The sequence below is a fragment of the Drosophila willistoni genome (assembly GCF_018902025.1).
Source record: "Drosophila willistoni isolate 14030-0811.24 chromosome 2L unlocalized genomic scaffold, UCI_dwil_1.1 Seg168, whole genome shotgun sequence".
Taxonomy (NCBI): domain Eukaryota; kingdom Metazoa; phylum Arthropoda; class Insecta; order Diptera; family Drosophilidae; genus Drosophila; species Drosophila willistoni.
Genome location: NW_025814047.1, coordinates 16,394,821 through 16,403,116, shown reverse-complemented (window position 1 = coordinate 16,403,116; position 8,296 = coordinate 16,394,821).

Sequence of the window (8,296 nt, the reverse complement as noted above, 5' to 3'; positions counted from 1 at the left end):
GTGGTTCGTAGTTTTGGCGGATGTGCATAATACCAATGGCGACTTACATCTGTTAGGATATTCGTGTGTCTGGCGAAAACCAAGAGTTGGTATATAGTTCGTTTGCTCGACCCTGAAGCGAGTTCCATAGATGAGCCAAAGCTACGCTTGCCATTGGTTGCCTTACATTTTCTTCGGTTGGTGCAATCAATAAAGTTTAGTTTGTAAGCATGAGATGCGTGTTCTTGTTCACGAATCACTCCGGCTTCACGGGTCCACTTTGGCATAACACCAAGAGTAATTCATTAGACGACGGATGGGTTTCCCCCGGGCCAGCAGTTTTCAGAAGGGCCCGCGATACATCACAGTCGAAAATAGCGGATTTATTTGAAGGGAAGTAGGGGGCCCGAACATGGTTACCCCCGGGACCTGATTTTCTTTCTGCGGCCCTGCCAAGCATATTTCTACGATTAGTTAAAGAAGGTAGGCTAATTAACTGAAGTCGACTAGAATAAGATTCTAATTTGTTTTGATAAAATTCATATTAAGGAGACCATACACATGATCCATAGTCCAATATGGGGCGGAATAAAGAAGTATAAAGTATTTTGGTAGTATATGGATCCTTGAACTCCTTCGACCAGCACTTTATAAAGCCAATAACACGTTTAGCCCTACTAACAGTAGTCGATATATGCTGATTAAAACTAAGTTTGTGGTCTATTAAGATCCCAAAATCTCTTAGAACCCAAGAAATATTATTAATCCTTTCTAACGGGATATTATTTAAAAAGTAACTTGCTAACCTCTATAAAAAAAAAAAATTATTTTGCACTTAGAACAGTATAGCGATAACAAGATAGCCCTACACCACCCCTGAAACGCATTCAGGTCAGCTTGCAAGGTATGGCATGAAAAAGAGTCTACGAGGCGATTAGCCATTTTCACATCATCGGCATACAAGTAATATAAATGTTAATTTATACTTGTTTAATGGAAGCCACAGTTTTGTGCGCTTGGAGTCGGAATTATAACTAAATTAACATTATTAAATAAACTACTCAAGAACCGTAATCATTGGCCATCAGAATGCTGACACTGCGCCTCGTGCTGCTAGCAGCGGTCAACGTCTTGCGGACCGGCTCATATTACCCAGACCGTGGAATCGCTGACCCAGCGATCGTGGCCACTGCCAAATGCAGTATTAGCTATATTCATTTGTCCATGTTAACTCCTCCCTCACTTAAATGGAGGCCGTCCCCGGACTTCTGTAGGTGAATAGACTTTAGAAGAGTTGTCACTAACTTGTGTCTCTGGAGTCTGCGAATGGCCAGATAAATGGCGAACCAAATTGCGACTATTCCAATAGTGACACTGCTTCTCAATACAGGGCCCGATATTAGTTTTGAGCGTAGTCCGGTTGTATGCCGAAGATTGTTTACGTTTCTGTTATTAAAATCTAAAATTATGTTATCCCGTTCGGTAGAACGGTAGGGTGAAGGCTGATTTTTTTACAGACAGATTCTGGGTGAGGATATTCGATTAAAAAATACACAATGTTAAAATTTTCAAAAACCTTAATACTACCTACATATAATAAATCTGACACACTAATATTTGTAAGATTTTTGTTGGTTATTTCGTTGACTTCCAAGTCATCAAGGATTATTGAGTTCACTAAATTCACTTTTGCCAAAGTGGTTGTTAGAATTAAATTTTCAAGGTCTGAAATGACTATTCTGTTTTTTGCTAGGATGGTTTCATAAAAGTGTTCGTGATTGACATTTTCTGTTTTACTTATTTGCTTTATGGAGTTTGTTATTGCATTCAGTTTTTCTTGTAATTTGTTGTTGATCTTGACTTGCTTATTTTCTGACTCTATTAATTGCTCTTGTTTAAACTTGATCTATCCCCAGTCGTCAAAATCAGGAGTTCCAGCCACTACTTTCAAGACACTGCGTAAAATATTTAAGCTTCTAGCTCCTCTATGATGAACTGCCATCGTTTCTATTATCGTGTCGATTTTCCTAATCTCTGTCAAAATGATTCGCATCTTAAGTCGAGTCTACGGCTTGTTGAGCCTCGTCGGGTGACTTCTCGACGCTCGCCTGATTCAGGCTCCCTGACGGTCTCTCGGTCGGGATGTCAGCCGGGGCTACTTCCATACGACAGAGCAAGACTGGCTCTTCCGGTGGGCTACGTCCTGTGGTGGGGTCGGACGTGACCGGGCCGTGTTCCCTTTCCCACACCGCAATCATCTCTTCGACGATTCGGGCTATGTCGGCCTCTCGATCGCCATGGTCTTCCCTTTGCTGCGACATACTGCTGTGAAATATAAAGCGTGTTAAAACTACCCTGAATTCTGAAAGTACTAGCGAGGCCCTATGAGTGCGGTTTACAAAAGTGCTATGATTAAAACTAAGATACAATGGTTTTAGATCATTTTTGCCTAGCATCGGTGCGAAGAGCCCCCCTTTAGAAGGGAGGGGGACGTTGGGCAGGCGTACCCACCAACAAGTGGTCCCCCTTGAAGGATCGTTAATCAGTGGCCTCGTGCGGGCCGTGGGTACGAGGTGTCCCGAGGCCGATGTCTTCAGAAAGACCGAGTTCTGGTGGTTCGCTGTCGTCACTATTGAAGGCCTTTAAGTCAGCCAGACTGGCGGTACGTCGTTCACGCTCCTGGGCTTCTTGTAGTCTAACGACGTTGCTGGAAAGAAACTTGATTATTTTATACGGGCCTTTATACTTAGGCGCCAGTTTGGTATTGAACCCTTCGTTGGCATTAGACAGCACATGTTGCTTGAGCATGACCATGCTCCCGATGTTTGGGCGCCAGTCGCGTCATCACAGGTCGTAGTATTTCTTTTGATTCTAGGTCGCGTTCAGTTGATTCTCATGTACGAGCTTGAAAATATCTTCCATTCGTCGGATGCGCTCATCAGGCCTAGGGGGTTCGTTACCGGCGACATCCGTTACTTGGTCATAAAGAGCGCCGGGCATACGGGGTTCCCGACCTAGTATGATGTAGGCTGGACTGAATCCGGTGGTGTCGTTGACACTTGAGTTGATCGCTAGTGTTATTTCTGGAAGCCATTGATCCCAAGTGTTTTGCCCATTCTCCAGGTATTGTGCAATCATAGTCTTGATGGTTCGATTTGCGCGTTCGGTAGGATTCTGCTGTGGAGAATAGGGGGCGGTATGCTGGAGTATAATTCCGGACGTTTTGCAGAAGTTTTTGAAAAGCTTGCTAGTGAACTGGGTACCATTAACGCTCACGAGGGTGCGAGGATTGCCGAATCGGGCCCAGATCCTTTCACGAAATGCCTTTTCCAAAGCGGCTGAGGTGGCCTTACGAAGTGGTACCATCTCGACCCATTTACTATATAAATCCAAGAAAACTAGTAACATCGTATTACCTTGCTTAGAACGCGGCAATGGCCCGATAAAGTCACACGGTATCGAACGACTCCGCGACTTGACGGGTGAGCATTTTGCCCGCTGGTTTCATTTGCGCCGGTTTAAACTGCGAGCAGACGAGGCAGCATCTAATGTAACGCGCGACAACTCGGAAGAGGCCAGGCCAAAAGTATCTTTGGGTCACTCGCAAAGTGGTTTTCCTGATTCCCAAGTGGCCAGCCGTCACCACATTGTGACATTCCTTTAGTACTTGGTCTTGAAATTCTAGGGGAACGCATAGTTTCCAAGGTGTAGAATCGTGGTCATCGGGGTGGGGGTCTCGTCTGCGATAAATCTGGCCGTTTTCGAATATATAGTCTGGGAAATCCGTAGGGTGTTCCGTGACGTGCTGCCGCATCTTTAGCCACCATTTGCATTCCGGTTCTACTAGTTGTGCCCAGTGGAGCACATCCAAATGTTGCCGCGATAAGGCATCGGCAATCACGTTCAGCTTTCCTCGTCGATAATGTACCTCGAATTCGTATTGTTGTAACTCCAGCGCCCATCTGGCCACACGCCCCGTGGGATTTTCTATCGAGTTTCGCCATTTGAAAGCCAAATGGTCTGTGATCACATCGAAGCAATAGCCTTCCAAATAGCAACGATATTTCCTGATGGCCCAGACTATTGCTAGGCATTTTTTCTCACTAGTCGAGTAGTTTTCTTCCGCCTTTAAGAGACGTCGACTAGCGTAAGAAATGACTCTTTCTGCACCGTCGATACTCTGAGTGAGCATTGCGCCGAGGCCAACATCGCTGGCATCAGTCTGTAAGCAAAACTTTACAGCGAAATCTGGACAAGATAGGACAGGGGCAGTGGTGAGACGTGTCTTGAGTGCATCGAACGCCTGTTGTTGCTCTAAGTTCCAAAACCAACTCAAACCTTTCTTTAACAAACTTGTGAGAGGTTGCACCGTGTCAGAGAAGTTGAGTACGAACCGACGATACCAAGAGGCGATACCGAGACATCGACGTAACTCCGTATTGGTTGGTGGCTGAAGGTTACGGATAGCTGCTACCTTTTCAGGGTCGGTATAGCTACCGTCCTCGCTGACGACATGACCTAGAAATTGGATCCGTTTCTTGAAGAAACGACATTTGTCTCGGTTGATCCTTAAATTGGCTTCTCGTAGACGTCGAAAGACTTCAAGCAGGTGTGAGAGGTGTTCCTCGAGCGTCTTTCCGATTACGATAATATCGTCTAGGTAGGCGAAGGCATGTGGTTCCATCTCGGGTCCAATCACACTATCCAAAGCCCTCTGGAACGTGGCGGAAGCGGAATGTAAGCCGAAGGGCATGACTTTCCAATGGAATAACCCGCGTCCGGGCACTGTGAAGGCTGTACACTCTCTACTTTTGACCTCTAAGTGTATTTGCCTATATCCGCTCTTTAAATCTAGAGTAGAAATGTACTTCGCGTTCCTCAATTTCTCTAGGATATGGTGTATATGAGGCAAGGGGTATGCGTCACGCACTGACTGAGCGTTCAGCTGTCGAAAGTCTATACACATGCGAGTATCACCAGTTTTCTTACCTACCAACACGATTGGTGCTCTGTGAGGGCTTTTGGATGGTTCAATACGGTCCTCCTTCAGCAGGGCGTCTACGGTTTCATTGATAATTTGTTGTTGGGCCGGATTACGGGGATAATACCTCTGCTTCATGGGTCGATCGTGCTTCAATACAATGACATGTTCTGCTATTTGGGTAACGCCGTTGAGTCCGTTGAACTTAATGATTTCCGCGTCAAGAACCGCTTGAAATTCCGGCTCTAGAGTCTCCTGTTCCATACTGGATGATAGTCTGGATCTGGATCTCCGTCCAGTATCTGTATGAAGTCTGCTTTGGTATAGTCCGTAATTTTCATGGTCATTGTCGCGTGTGTAATTTTGTAATTTTGGATATTATAAAATATTCTTATTACTCTAATAGTTATAAAAGTGTGCAAACCTAATTCAAAAAAAAAAAACAACAATTTTTTAAGGTTTTATTTTAGATTGTCCTTATGGACTTCTCTCCCCTTTATAAGAACTTTAGTTTCCAGGTCAGCCCCTACAATTCCTTCCTTGTACAAAGGTACGTAAGGTAAGGTAAGTTTGTGACCAAGGCGCTTATTTGATTTTACCAAGACTTTGTCATCCCATTGGTACTTTTTGTCTATTCTTGTTCTGTTTTCCTGTTCTATTTGTTTGTTCTGAGCGTCTTTTATCTTTTTGGCAATTTGCAATCCCTCTTCTACCGTAGTTTCATGAACTGCTTCGATTGGTTTTTTGTTCAAGACTTAATGGATTGACCTGTTATACTTTACTGTTGCTAGTAGTATAACATCGATAGTGTCGCTAGCCTGAGCTGTTATTTTGTCGCACCGTAGTACTGGTGTGGTACCCAGCTTATGTTTTTTTGGATGCCTGTCATATTTTGCGACAGAGCAGATCTTGCAATTGGCTGCAATTTCTGTGGTCAATTTTTCGATGTTTGGGAAAAAATAGTCTTGCAAAATTTGTTTCATGTTTTCCAGGGCTGCACGGTGCGCCCTGTTATGTTGGTCACTACAATTTCCTTTTGTTCCGACTTGTCTGGTATTTCTGTATCTATGTGTTTGCAATACCAGAATTTTGTTGCCGGATAGAGTTAAACCAATTTGTGCTGAACGGATTTTAAATCTGGTGATTCGAGAGCGTTAATGTTCTGACGCGAAAGAAATAATTTTTGCGCCATGTCCAGCAATATATGCTTTCCAGCGTATTAGTTTAGCGTTCGAATTTATGTCTGATACGGCGAAGGTTAATGGCTGATGGTCGGTAAATATGTTTAAGTCTCTTACCCCATAAAGGTAGTTTCTCAAGTTCTTTAGTGACCACACTATGGCAAGAAGCTCTCTTTCGTTGGTCGCAATATTTCTTTCGTTATTACGCAATTTACGGGATTTCATGGTAATTGGTCTGCCTTTTTGTGAAAGGACAGCGCCTAGCCCATTACCAGATGCGTCTGTGGTAAGATCGAATGGTTGTCGATAATGTGGGTAAGCTAAAAAAACTTCTTCTGATGCTAAAATATTCTATATTATGTTTATAAAAGTGAACTCGATGAAATGAATCTGAGATCAAAATGGGTACTTGGCATTGTAAAATTTTTGATTGCCTGAACTGTTTCGGGTGAAGTTGTAATACCATCCCTAGATACGATGAATCCCAGATACTCTACATACTTCCCATTATTGACAGGAAAAGCAGTTTTCCCCCTGTCTTTTTCTGCTAGTCTTGTTTGATGAAATCCCGATTTAAGGTCCAATGTTGTAAAATATTTTTTCCACCTTATGCAATCAAGGGCCGAAGCCTTTCGTTGGGATACTATTAAAGAAACATATATATCTAGGCTGGATCCTGTTATGACTATAATTCAGGTAGATTTTTGGCCGAAGTAATAATATTGACGGAATATACTCTTAAGAAAAAAAACAATGACAAGAGAGAAAAAACAAAAACAAAAAAAAAAAAATAAAATACACCAAACAATAAAACACAAAAAAAAGAATTAATTTAGCAAATTGTGTAAATAAAACACAAGGGTGCAAGAAAAACACACCGGCGAAAGCGTAAGCGAACTAAGTACAATTAGTAATTACTACGCTCATAGTACGATTAATAATTAAGAGAAACAATAACTATTGATAAACAATCAGGTACAATCAAAAACACTACCGTCACGTCAGAGAGCAGAAGCTTATGAAAAGCTTATACCAACTTACTTGCTAAATTTCAACCCTGTATTTTTAACGGTCTAGGAGGAGTTCGCCTTGACGGACGAACGAACAGACGGACATGACTATTTTTACTCGTCTCGTCGTGCTGATCAAGAATATATATACTTCATATAGTCGGATATGCTTCATTCATTCATTAATGCACCCATTTTGCAAAGATACTTATATTGCGTTTTTCAGAACGGCTTCAAATTTAAAACAATTTTTTGATGTATGAATAAACTTTTTCATTTCAGACAGAAACATATATTGATGGCAAACTAGATAAAGCTGACAGTTTTGTACACAACAGCAACAAGACCTTTTAAAAGTGGTACACTAAAATGATTGGCGATGATAATGAACCCAGAATAACATCGTTACACATTTTCATGTGTGGTTTCGTTGGTGGAGTGGCATTGGGGATAGCTACCAGCTAATTTCAACAATAATAAATCTCTTTCAAAAATATTTTCTAACCAATTTCCGATCGTGAAGGAGTCGATATTTCAATAACACATGTAAACTACAGTATCTATTTATTAATTTGTTTACATCAATAATAACAAAATAACAAACAAAATAGAAATTCTTTTTAAGCTACATAATACTCACATAATTATAAGTTTGAATCAAAAATACAAAAAATAAAGCTTTACCAAACGTCCTTGACGAAGTGGAAGTGTTTTACTAATGATTACCAAAATAGTAGAGGTAAAAGTAAAGGCCAAGGGAGAAGCACGAATTAGTAAGATAAATATCTTTAGGTTCGTTAGGTTCAGCCGGTGGACATCAATTCGAAATCCCAAACAGACCCATTGTGGTTCTTAGTTTTGGCGGAAGTGCATAATACCAATGGGGACTTACATATGTTAGGATATTCGTATGTCTGGCGAGAACCAAGAGTTGGTACATAGTTCGTTTGCTCGACCCTGAAGCGAGTTCCATAGATGAGCCAAAGCTACGCTTGCCATTGGTTGCCTTACATTTTCTTCGGTTGGTGCAATCAATAAGGTTTAGTTTGTAAGCAGGACCCACTTTAGCATAACACCAAAAGTAATTCATTAGACAACGGATGGGATTCCCCCGGGCCCGCAGTTTTCAGAAGGGCCCGCGATAC